Here is a 12,820-nt window from a genome sequence, read left to right as displayed (position 1 = left end):
TTCCCTGGTCCCCAGTCAACATGCTAATGGAATAACTAAAGGAAACCTTTCTGTTTTCAATACATGCCTTTTTTTTTTTTTTAACTAGTGATGTCATCACTGGATCTCTGTGCTTCTCTATGCAAGGCAAGCAGTTCATGGCTGATGGGAGTGGCCAGCAGGGTGCTCTACATATATTCCTCAGCCCTGATGCCAGCAGTGGGAAATGCACGTTTCAAAATGCCTTGATGGGTGGTTAACAGTCTTGAGGAGTAGGAGCTTATAGGTAGAATGCATAGCTACCAGCTGTCCCTGATTTTAAGGGACTGTCCCTCATTCAAAACAAAGTCCCTCTGTCCTCCTCATTTGTCCCTCATTTTGCTCTGATCTACAGTGGTAAAAATTATTATTTGTTTCCCTGCAGATTTTGTAAGTTTGCCCACTTACAAAGAAATGAAGGGTCTATAATTTTCATCATAGGTGTATTTTAAAATGATAGAGACAGAATTTCCTGTCAATTTAGGAAGGTTCTCCTAACGACAACTTGTTATGTGTATAAAAGACATCTGTTCACAGAATCTCTTTCTTCCATTCAAACCCACCATTATGGGCAAGACCAAAGAGGTGTCAAAGGACGTCAGGGAGAAGATTGTAGACCTGCACAAGGCTGGAATGGGCTACAAGTCCATCAGCAAGAAGCTTCGTGAGAAGGAGACAACTGTTGGAGCGATTATTCGCAAATGGAAGAACTACAAAATAACCGTCAATCGCCCTCAGTCTGGAGCTCCGTGCAAGATTTTACCTCATGGGGTAAGGATGATCATGAGAAAAGTGAGGGATCAGCCCAGAATTACACGGGAGGAGCTTGTGAATGATCTCAAGGCAGTTGGACCACAGTCACCAAACAAAGCATTGGCAACACAATACGCCACCGTGGATTGAAATCCTCCAGCGCCCGCAAGGTCCCCCTCCTCAAGAAGGCACATGTAGAGGCCCATCTGAAATTTGCCAATGAACATCTAAATGAATCAGAGAAGGACTGTGGAGTGTTGTGGTCAGATGAGACCAAAATTGAGTTCTTTTGCCGCGTACACACGAGCGGAATGTCCGACAGAAAAAGTCAGACGAAAGCTTTTCATCGTATATTCCGATCGTGTGTATGCCTCATCTGCCTTTTTTTTTTTTTAAATTCTGATGGACCTAGACATAGAACATGTTCTAAATATTTCCGACGCAGCCAATTCCTATCGGGAAAACCGCTCGTCTGTATGCTGTTCCGACGGCCAAAAACGACGCATGCTCTGAAGCAAGTACGAGACTGAAGCTATTGGCTACTGGCTTTTGAACCTCCTTCTTCTAGTTCCGTCGTCACCGCGTTCTTGATGATCGGACTTTGGTGTGATCGTGTGTACGCAAGACAGTTTCAGCGGAATTCCGTCAGAACTCCGTCAGAAAAACCTTCAGAGTTTATTCCGACGGGAAAACTGATCGTGTGTACGCGGCATTTGGCATTAACTGGACTCGCCGTGTTTGGAGGAAGAAAAAATGCTGACTATGACCCTAAAAACACTATCCCTACAGTCAAGCACAGAGGTGGAAACATGATGCTTTGGGGCTGTTTCTCTGCTAAAGGTACAGGCCGACTTTGAGGGGCCAATGGACGGTGCCATGTATTGTAAAATCTTGGATGAGAACCTTCTTCCCTCAGTCAGCACACTGAAGATGGGTCGTGGATGGGTCTTCCAGAATGACAATGACCTAAAACATACCACCAAGGCAACAAGGGAGTGCCTCAAGAAGAAGCACATTAAGGTCATGGAGTGATCTAGCCAGTCTCCAGACCTTAATCCTATAGAAAATTTACGGAGGGAGCTGAAACTTCAAGTTGCCAAGCGATCTGGCAGTGCATTATGGGGAGCTCAATGGTGCTCATATTTGACGCAAATGCCCCATATGTTTGGTTCTTCTGCGAACAAATGAACACCTGATGTTCGAGTCGAACGGGACCATCCCTACTTTTAAAATTACTTTCTTTTTGCCACTCTTCCATAAATGCCAGATTTGTGGAGGGCACGACTAATAATTGTCCTGTGGACAGATTCTCCCACCTGAGCTGTGAATCTTTGCAGCTCCTCCAGAGTTACCATGGGCCTCTTGGCTAGGGATGAGCCGAACACCCCACGGTTCGGTTCGCAGCAGAACATGCAAACAGGCAAAACGATTTTTTGAACACGGGAACACCGTTAAAGTGTATGGGACATGAACATGAAAACAAAAGTGCTAATTTTAAAGGCTTATATGCAAGTTATTTCCATAAAAGTGTTTGGGGACCCAGGACCTGCCCCAGGGGACATATATCAATGCAAAGTTTTAAAAATGTCAGTTTTTTCGGGAGCAGTGATTTTAATAATGCCTAAAGTGAAACAATAAAAATGAAAACATTCCTTTAAATATCGTGCCTGGGGGGGGGGGGGTCCTTAGTATGCCTGTAAAGTAGCACATCTTTCCCATGTTTATAACAGTGTGACAGAAAATGACATTTCTAAAGGAAAAAATGTAGTTTAAAATGCTGTAATGTATTGTCGGATCCCAGCAATATAGATAAAAATACTAACAAAAAAAAATGGGATGGATGTCACCCCCAAAATCCATACCAGGCCCTTCAGGTATGGAATGGATATTAAGGGGAACCCCGCACCCAATTTTTAAAAAAAATAGCGTGGGGGTCCCCCAGGCACTATATACTCTGAACAGCAATATATAGATATATATATATATCTATATATAGATAGATATATATATATATATCTATCTATATATAGATATATATATATATATATCTATATATATATATATATCTATATATATATAGATATATATATATATATAGATATATATATATATATATACACATACACTATACGGCCTGCCCTATATACTCTGCAGAAAATTGGGCCTTAGGTGTTGGCTGTACTAGAACACTGGAAGCCCTCACAGTTACTCTTGTTGGGCGCAGGAGCGGACCCTGCTGTGAAATATATCATAAATTGTAATTACATGCCCCTGTTAAATAGGGGCAGAAAAATTGGGCCTTAGGTGGTGGTGCCCTAAACCAAAAAAATTGTTGGAAGCTAGTATCATCAAGATTGAGGAGGAAAAGGATAGTCAGCATAGGCAGTCTTCAAGGGATCCCACATCCATAGAAAATTCAATCAGTTACATCAGCATGAGGTGCTGAGCTGCTTATCCAAGACTGATTAATTTTTATGAATGTGAGCCTATCAACGGAGTCTGTGGACAGACGCACTCTTTGATTCATTACAAACCTTCCAGCAGCACTGATTGTGCGTTCAGAAAGCACGCTGGATGCAGGACAGGCCAGTAGCTCAATTTCATATTGAGCAAGTTCTGGCCAGTGGTCCATCCTCAAGACCCAGTAACCCAGTGGATGCTCTGTTGGAAAGGTCTCCAAGTCTGCTCTTGCCACTAGATATTCCTGCACCATGTAATGCAGACACTGGCGATGGTTGCTTGAACCGATCAGACCTTGGCGCTGAGGACTGAAAAATAGTTTAAAGGCATCGGTTAGCCGGCCACCTTCTCCACCGCTCTTCCTCTGACTGAGTGTGGTAATATGAATTGAAAGCTAGTATGTGCTTAGTGTCTGTCAACATTACTGCGGGGCAGGATGCCAGAAACCTGCAGAAGGTGTTCCAAGCTGTGCGGTAGGCCTTGAATGTGTTGCGGGATAAGGATTGAATGTTGCAGGATAAGGATTGATTGGTGAGCTGGGTCGCGCTGTGAGGGTACTGCTTTAACCCAATGTCAGCTGAGACCAAGGTGGGATAAGAGATGACGTTGGGTCAGCTCCAGGTTTCTGCTGGAAAGATGAAATTAAGTTAAACGGGACAGTGCGTCTGTTGCAACGTTGCACTTGCCCGGAATGTATGTGCAGTGCACATTTAACTGATGCTGCAAGGATAATTGTACCAGTCTGCGTAGGAAGGACATAGCCGGGAGCGGCTTGGACCTGCCCTTGTTTAACGATATCGGCCATGGCCTGGTTGTCGGTGGCAAAGGTCACCGTTTGTCCAGTCCAAGTATGGCCCCAGATCTGAGCGGCTGCCAGGATCGGGTATAGTTTGAAATGAGGGAGACTGGATGAACCCGGGGATTAGGAGTATTTCTGGAGGTCCTGTAAACAAATGATGGCCAAAAATTGCAGCGAAGCCTGCGGAGGCTGTGGCATACGTTACTACCTGCGGTGATAATGGAGATACTAACAGTATGAACATGGATATGCCATTCCAACTAGTAAGGAACTCATCCCACATAGACAAATCCGTTACTGCTGCTGTGTCTAGTCTAAGGATTTGATTGGGGACCTGTGTATGAGAAAGTAAGACCAAGAGGTGTGAAATAAAAGATCGTTCCTGGGGAATAATTCACATTGCGAAGTTGAGCATCCCTAATGCCCTGTACACACGGTCGCACATTGATCGGACATTCCGACAACAAGATCCATGGATTTTTTCCGACGGATGTTGGCTCAAACTTGTCTTGCATATACGGATTTTGTTGTCGGAAAATTTTATAGCAAGCTCTCAAACTTTGTGTGTCGGAAATTCCTATGGAAAATGTGTGATGGAGCCTACACACGGTTGGAATTTCCAACAACAAGGTCCAATACACATTTTTCATCGGAAAATCCTATCGTGCGTACAGGGCATAAGACGGGTTGAAGCTATTTCTTAGTACACCCCTGTGCACAGGTAAAGCCATGAAGAACTGACCTGATAGGGGTCGGTTTGTCGGGGGGGCAGGCCGGCCTGTATGGAGCGAGTGTCAATGTTGACCCAGAGGAAGGTGATAGAGTGTGCTGGGCCTTCCACTTTGTGTTCTGCTATGGGCACATTGAGATACCCAAACACCACTTTTAACCTATCTAGTTCTACTGGGGGCACACCGGCTGTTCGATTAGCAGGAAGTAGTCCAGACAATAAATGACCATCTGGCACTGGGCTTGGTGCGACAGGATCCAAGTAAGGGATTGTGTGAAGGTGTCAAAGAGCCACAGGTCCTTTTTTAGAGCCGAAGGTCAGTTTAGTGGCAAAGTAATATGACTCTTTCCATTTAATGCAGTTCCAGCACCAGAGGGACGGTTAGATGGGTAGAAGCTTAAATGCGTCTGATATGTCGGCTTTAGAGAGCCAGGCGCTTGTGCCTATTTTGATAATGGCCTGAATTGCCATGTCAACTGAAGCATATTTCAGGGAGAATTCCTCTGAAGGAATTAAAGAATTTAAACTCGTGATGTGGGAAGTATGAGGCGCAAAAAATTTTATGTGAAGCTGAGAAATGGCCGAGGACATGGACTGCAGAGACGCCTGCTGGGAGCTGGGCCGTCTGTCGCTGGTGGTGGGATAAGGAGCCTGAAGAACTTGGCTTTCCTGGCTGTAGCAGGGAAGGGCGCGTCCCTGCGCCTTAGTACTGCTGTTAACTTGGGGATGGTCCATCCCCTGAGGGACTGCACGCTGCCGCTCTCTGAAAACGGTGAGGGTGACAGAGGGGCAGATATGAGGTCTTCGCTGTCGGCCTGTGACATGGCTCTGGCTGACTTGTGCCCTAGTTGCAAAGTCCTGGTTTTTGAGGTCGAAAGCTCAGTCGACAGGAACCTGGGGGAATAACGTCCAACCTGGTGCAGGATGGAACTACCTGAACTCGACTTACCTAGAGGAGAAATGACAGACAGACAACAGAGAATGGCTTTATGCCATTAGAAGGTGAATGAGTGGCCAGGTCGTGTGACTTTGAGATGTGTTTATAGCGACTGTAAAGGAAACCTTATCGGGAGGTGAATGATGGTTAAATGAACAAATTTGAAACCATGAATGGAATTTGAAGGAAAACGGCTTTGAGAACAGTTGGTCTGAAGCTATGTGGGCCGATGTGCCTTGTTGCGACTGGATTCAAACTGGTCCATAGGGTGAGCCGTACTGAAGGTGTCTGTCAATGATGTGACAAATCATACAGTGATCTGAATTTAGTCACCAGCCCCCCCCCCACCCCCCCGTTTTACTTACCTGAGCCCCTTCATCTCTTCGGTGGGGGCGTGATGTTCCTCTCTCCACAGGGTCTCGGCTCTTGATTGGATAGATTGATAGCAGCGCAGGCATTGGCTCCCGCTGCTGTCAATCAAATCCAATAAGGCAGGCGCCAGGGGGACGGGGCAGAGCCCGGAATTCGTGTCTGTGGACGCAAATTCTGGACTCGGGAGCGTGCCCGCAAGGTAACCCCCTCGGGAGGGCGCTTCTCCTAGGGGGTTATCTGATGCAGGGAGGAGCCGCAAGAGCTGCCGGGGGACCCCAGAAGAGGATGTTCGGGGCCACTCTGTGCAAAATGAGCACAGTGGGGGTAAGTATGACATGTTTGTTATTTAAAAAAAAAAACAAAAAAAAAAATGATCCTTTACAATCACTTTAACTACCCCCTGGGCTCACACACACACATGAGACTGTATGTATATATTATTTTTTTGTGAGATTGGAGTGATAAAACTCAAGTAGCAGGTGCATTTACAATGAGCTGCGCCAGTCCAAATTGTAGTTTTAGGGCGTGGCGGCTATATAGATATATCCCATAGTTTGTGAGCTCTATAACTTTCCTACAGGCTAAAAAAATATACACTGATTTGGGTTATTTTAACCAAATACATTGCAGAATACATTTTGACCTAAATTTATGAAGAAAGATTATTTATTTGCAACATTTTATAACAGAAATGAAGAAAAAAATATTTTTTTTGTTTATTTAGTAAAAAATTTAAAACCCAGTGGTGATTAAATACCACCAAAAAAAGCTCTATTTGTGTGAAAAATGTTAAAAATCTTGTTTGGGTACAGTGTAGCACGACTGAGTAATTGTCATTCAAAGGTATTGAAGTGGTTAAAGACACAACACAATGCAAAGGGGCGAATGGGCCCTCAGGCTCTATTGCATTGCCCAGTCTAAAAATAAATGAGGGCTGACTGAAGCAGAGAACAGGGTGATGACCTTATCAAATGTGCCGCTTCTTCAATGCCTAATCACCGGGCTTAGAGGACGTTGGTGAACGGTTTGTGCAGGAACAGTGGTAAGTGAAGTCACAGACCTGGCTCTGCTATGTGGCAGGGGTGTCTGCAATCACAAAATTAGCCAAACAGGATTAGAATTATTTTGGCAGATAAAACAGTTCACTCTGTATTTCTACTGTGTGTTTAGCTACATGTACGGCGTGTTGTGCTGATCTGTGCAGGATACATGGGCAGGGATGCCAGTACATTGTGTATTTTGTGGCTGCTGGCAGCATTTATCGCGCCCGCCAATCCATTTTTAACGTCTTTGGATTTGGACGGCGTTCCTGAGCTGCTTGGAGATTTACTGATATCTGCCAACTCTTCCTCCACGGAGGCGTTGTGATATATTTGGCAGATAATATACCATGGAAAAAGCTGATACAATGAGGAGATCTATGACCCAATATGACACATAGCATGCAGGCTGTCACTAGCATTAAAGCTGAAATAATGAGACAAGGGGGACCTGTCATCACTGGAGGAGGACACATAAAAAGTATGGGGTCTATTTATAAAAAAAAAAAAAAAAAACTAAATTGTGTGGCTATTTATATGGTGAAACTGGCATGTACAGTACATTTGTTATGTGTGTGGGGGTAAACTGAATGTACTTAGGCTAGTTCCTATACTGTACATGGTGAATGCTTTACTTTACTTTACTTCCCATTCATGAAAATGACTGGTTCCTATTATGGCCACTAGATGGCGCTGAAGATCATAATTATGATGATTATTCTTATTATTTTGTTACTACTACTAATAAGAATAATAATTTGCCGTTGTTATTAATAATAATGTATTTTTATATTATTAATTTTATATATATATATATATATATATATATATATATATATATATATATATATATATATATATATATGTAATAATAATATTCATAATAATAATAATTTGTTGTTATTAATAACATATATTAATATTACTAATAATAGTAATATAAAAACACATTATTAATGATAGTAGTAGTAATAATAATAAAAATATAAACACATTAATATTATTATCATTTATAATATGTTTATATTATTATTATTATTAATAATAATAATAATAAACAAATGCATTATTAATATTAACAACGTATTATCAATATTATTATATTATTATTTATAATAATATAAACACATTATTATTAATAATAATTATAATAATATTATAAAAGAACATTATTATTACTATTATTGTTGTTATTATTATTAATTTTATTATCATTTATAATAATGTGTTTTTATATTATTATGAATACAAATAATAATACTACTAATAATAGTATACAAATGCATTATTATTATTAATAACAACTTATTATTATGATTATTATTAATAATAATAATGCATTTGTATATTATTATCAATATTATTATGAATATTATTAATAATAATAAGTTATCATTATGATTAATGCATTTGTATATGATTAATATTCATAATATAAAAACACATTCTTATTAATGATGATAATAATATTATAAAAACACATTATTAATAATAATAATAATAATAATAATAATAAATTATGTTTTATTATAATAATAATAATTGTATTATTGTTGTTGTTGTTTATAATAATAATAACAATAATAGTAGTACTAATGTCCTTTTATACTATTATTATTACTAATAATAATATATTAAAAATAATACATCATTATCAATATTATTAACAACAGCAAAACAATAATATTATTAATAATAATGTATTATTTTTAGTATATTTTTATTTATTTATTGCAGGTATTTAAAATATATAGCATATTATTATTAAGCTATTTACAGCTTACAACCTAAGTGTTTCCCATTCAAGAAAATTGAGTGGCCCCATTATGGCCACTAGATGGAGCTAAAGATCATAGTAAGTAAGTATTTATTTCCTATTATCATCAGTACCATCTAGTGGACATAAAGCGGTATTCCAGGATATAACTAAATACTCTCAAAACTGCTCCCAACCACCCACCTACCTTATAACTCGTATACTAATTTCCCCTGTATCCTTAGGCTGCTCCGGATAAGTCACGTTATTCCTAATGTGTCAGCCAGCGCCGGCTACAGGGGAGAGTAGGGAGAGCTTCCGGGAGAGAATTAGGAAGGCAGCCAACAGCACAGCCGAACTTTTCACAATCTCTTCGGAGCTAACTCATTCCGAAGCTACCAGCTCTGCTCCTAAGGAGTCGCAGGACTGGTGCCAGGAGCTTGCTGACTTCTTTGTCTCTAAGGTTCAGACCATTAGAGACAACATTTCCATCCCAGAGTCTGTGCAGGAAGACACTGGCCACATAGTGATGGCCCCTGGATTGACCGCTTCCAACCAGTTACGGCTACAAGGTGGTTGAGGTAATTGCCTCTTTGAAACCATCCTCCTCTCCTTTAGATGTATGTCCTGCCGGGTTGCTTAAAAAATCTGCTGCCCTTTTGGCCCCCTTCATTGGGGAGATAATCAACTGCTGCTTCAAGACAGGTATTGTTCCGGGCGCTCTAAAGCGAGCCGTGGCCTTGCCCCTGCTGAAGAAACTGACCTTGGACCCAGACATACTGGGCAACTACAGGCCGATTTCCATCTTGCCCTTTGTAGCAAAGGTGATGGAGCGCCTGGTGGTTATCCAGCTACAGGCTTACCTTGAGTCTTTCCATCTTTTGGACGAATTCCAGTCTGGATTTCGTCCAGGGCATGGAACAGAGACAAGGCTCATCCGTGTTTATGATGATGTCCTTAATGGCTTACACAGGGGTGACTCAGTAGTTCTGGTTTTCTTGGATCTGTCGGCCGCATTTGATACTATTAATCATGGGATTCTACTGGAGCGGATGAGATCTGTTTTGGGTATGAGCGGGTCAGCTTTGGCATGGGTGGCCTCTTTTTTAGAGGGCAGAGTTCAGGGAGTCAAGACTGGCCCCTTCTACTCTAAGTTCACCGCCCTGGATTGCAGAGTGCCACAGGGCTCTGCCTTGTCACCCCTGCTGTTTAATATCTATATGAGTCCCCTAGTCGACCTGCTAAAGTCCCACGCCGTCCAGTACCATGGTTACGTGGACGACACTCAGGTTTACCTGAAGATTCCTAGGAACCAGACGGCTGATGCCACCCTTGCCAGTTGTTTGGGGACCATCAATTAATGGATGTCTGCTAAATTCCTGAAACTTAATTTGGGGGGCAAAACTGATGATGATCATCAATGAGATGATCATCTTCAGCGATCTGGCCACCCCCCCCCCCCCCCAGTTATTCCACCTTGGCCTCCTTCTTTTGGTCCTGTTCCGGAGGCAGCCCCCCAGGTCCGTGATCTGGGATTCGTCCTAGATTCAGGTTTAACTCTGGCTCCTCAGGTAAAAAAGGTCGTCAGTGCATGTCACTGGCAGCTAAAACTCCTGAGGGGGTTGTTTAAATACCTGGATATCTCCGTCATCTGTGCCACGATAGGCAGCTGCCTAGACTACTGCAACTCTTTGTATTTGGGATTGCCAAAGATGCTAGTGCAGAAGCTACAACTTATTCAAAATGCTGCGGCTAGGCTGCTCATGGATGTCCCGTTGAGGGATCATATCACCCCTGTCCTCCGCGCCTTGCATTGGCTGCCGGTCCACTATCGCATCTTATTTAAGGTAGGATGTATTATGCTTAAGATTATTAGAGGCCTGGCCCCAAGCTATCTCTGCTCTCGTTTTCATTGTCAGATCACTCAGATCTACTGGCAGAGATCTCCTCTACATCTTGGTGCCAAGAAGATACGACGTGGTGGTCAGGCCTTCTCCCACCATGGTGCTGTACTATGGAATAGCCTCCCTGTCGAGCTCCAGGAGGCCCCCTCTATTCCGGTCTTCCGCGGGTTACTGAAGACTTGGCTTTTCACGCAGGCGTTTCCTGCGTAGTCTCTCTCTCTTCTCCCCTTCTGCCGCTCTGTGCTGCTTCTGGTCCCTGGGCACTCTCTTTCCAGGATCTTTGCTATGCGCGTCGGGACCCTTCGGGGTAAGACCGCGCTATATTAAGATTCAACTCAACTCCACCCTATATAAATGATCACATTCCTTGTAGGGTGCTGCAGGACTGCCCCTCCTGGGTATAACTGTTGGTCCATAATAACTAGTATGGGTACCTTTAGTGACCAATAGCAAGGCACAAGGTGTGTGAGTCTGGGTACCTCTCGCAATCACAGGGTCTGCTAGAAATCTTTATAACAGAAAGACTTATCTACCTGTCAAATATCCTCTGTTTGGTCACTAGATGGCAGCAATTGGTAGCTTCAGCCATTTGCTGTGTACCTTCACACTAATTAATAATAATCATAATAATAATAATAATAATAATAATAATAATACATTTAAAAAACACATTTTGATGATGAAAATAATAATAATAAATTATTATTTTTTGCAAACTTTATTTTATTATTATTATACAGGATTTATATAGCGCCAACAGTGTGCACAGCACTTTACAATGTTTGGCAAACATTACAGTTACAATACAATTCAATACAAGAGCAATCAGAAGGCCCGATCGTTAGAGCTTACAATTATTATTATTATTACCAAAAAAATAATATATTAAAAACACATTATTATTATTATTATTACTGTTAGTAAAATATTAATAAATTATTATTTATATTATATGATTATTATTATTAACAACAAAAATAATATTTTAAATATAATACAGTATAATTATTACTGTTAGTAAAATAATACTAATGTATTATCTTTAGTATTATTATTATTATTATTATTATTATCAAAAATATATTAAAAATAATTATTATTATTACTGTTAGTAAAATAATAAATAATGTATTATTTTTAGTATTATATTATTATTTTTAATAATAATAATAATAATTGGTGTTGTAATCATATATTATTATGAATAGTAATTAATTTATTAATAAAATAATAAATGGTATTGTTGTTGTTGCTGTTGTTATTAATATTATTTTTGAGAAGAAGCACTGAGTCTTCAGTTTTACATAAAACACCATTTTAATGATGACATCAGTACCACTCTCCCATTACATTGTGAGTGTAGGACGCCATAGTGACACCACCTCAGTGGCACCATGACTCCCTGCACTCATAGTATATCCTCAATCTACTGGGCATCATTCAACTCACCACATGGAGAGTAATCTTCACAGGGGACAGCACCGTACAAAAAGGAGAGTATTGCAGTCTGAGCCTATTTATTATAGGTATTTATAGTGCAGCATTAATTGATGCAGGACTTTACATATAGTATGTTCATATCCTGCTCCAAAAGCCCTGTCTGACATGCACACACAAAATGGGGCCAATTTAGACAGGAGCCAACTAACCTACCAGCATGTCTTTGGAGTGTGGGAGGAAACCAGAGTGTGCAATGTGGAATTTGAACCAAGGACACTAGTGCTGCAAGCCACTGTGCTTTCATTATTTATTTTTTAATGGGGACACTTAAAAAAAATGAACCTGGAGTTAGGATCTAAGAATTTCAACTGAATGAGGCCCTGGCTGTTCTCCATAAAAGAGGGGCCTCATTCAGTTGAAAACCTTAGACCCTGTGTGCTAGTTGCTATATATAGTGCCTTGCAAAAGTATTCACCCCCTTGGCATTTTTCGTATTTTGTTGCCTCACAACCTGGAATTAACATGGATTGTTTGAGGATTTGCATCATTTAATTTACAGAACATGCCCACAACTTTGAAGATGTTTTTTTTTATTTTTTTTTTATTGTGAT

This window comes from Aquarana catesbeiana, linkage group LG08 (genome assembly GCF_042186555.1).
Source record: "Aquarana catesbeiana isolate 2022-GZ linkage group LG08, ASM4218655v1, whole genome shotgun sequence".
NCBI lineage: Eukaryota > Metazoa > Chordata > Amphibia > Anura > Ranidae > Aquarana > Aquarana catesbeiana.
Note: the sequence above shows the minus strand (reverse complement) of the source record.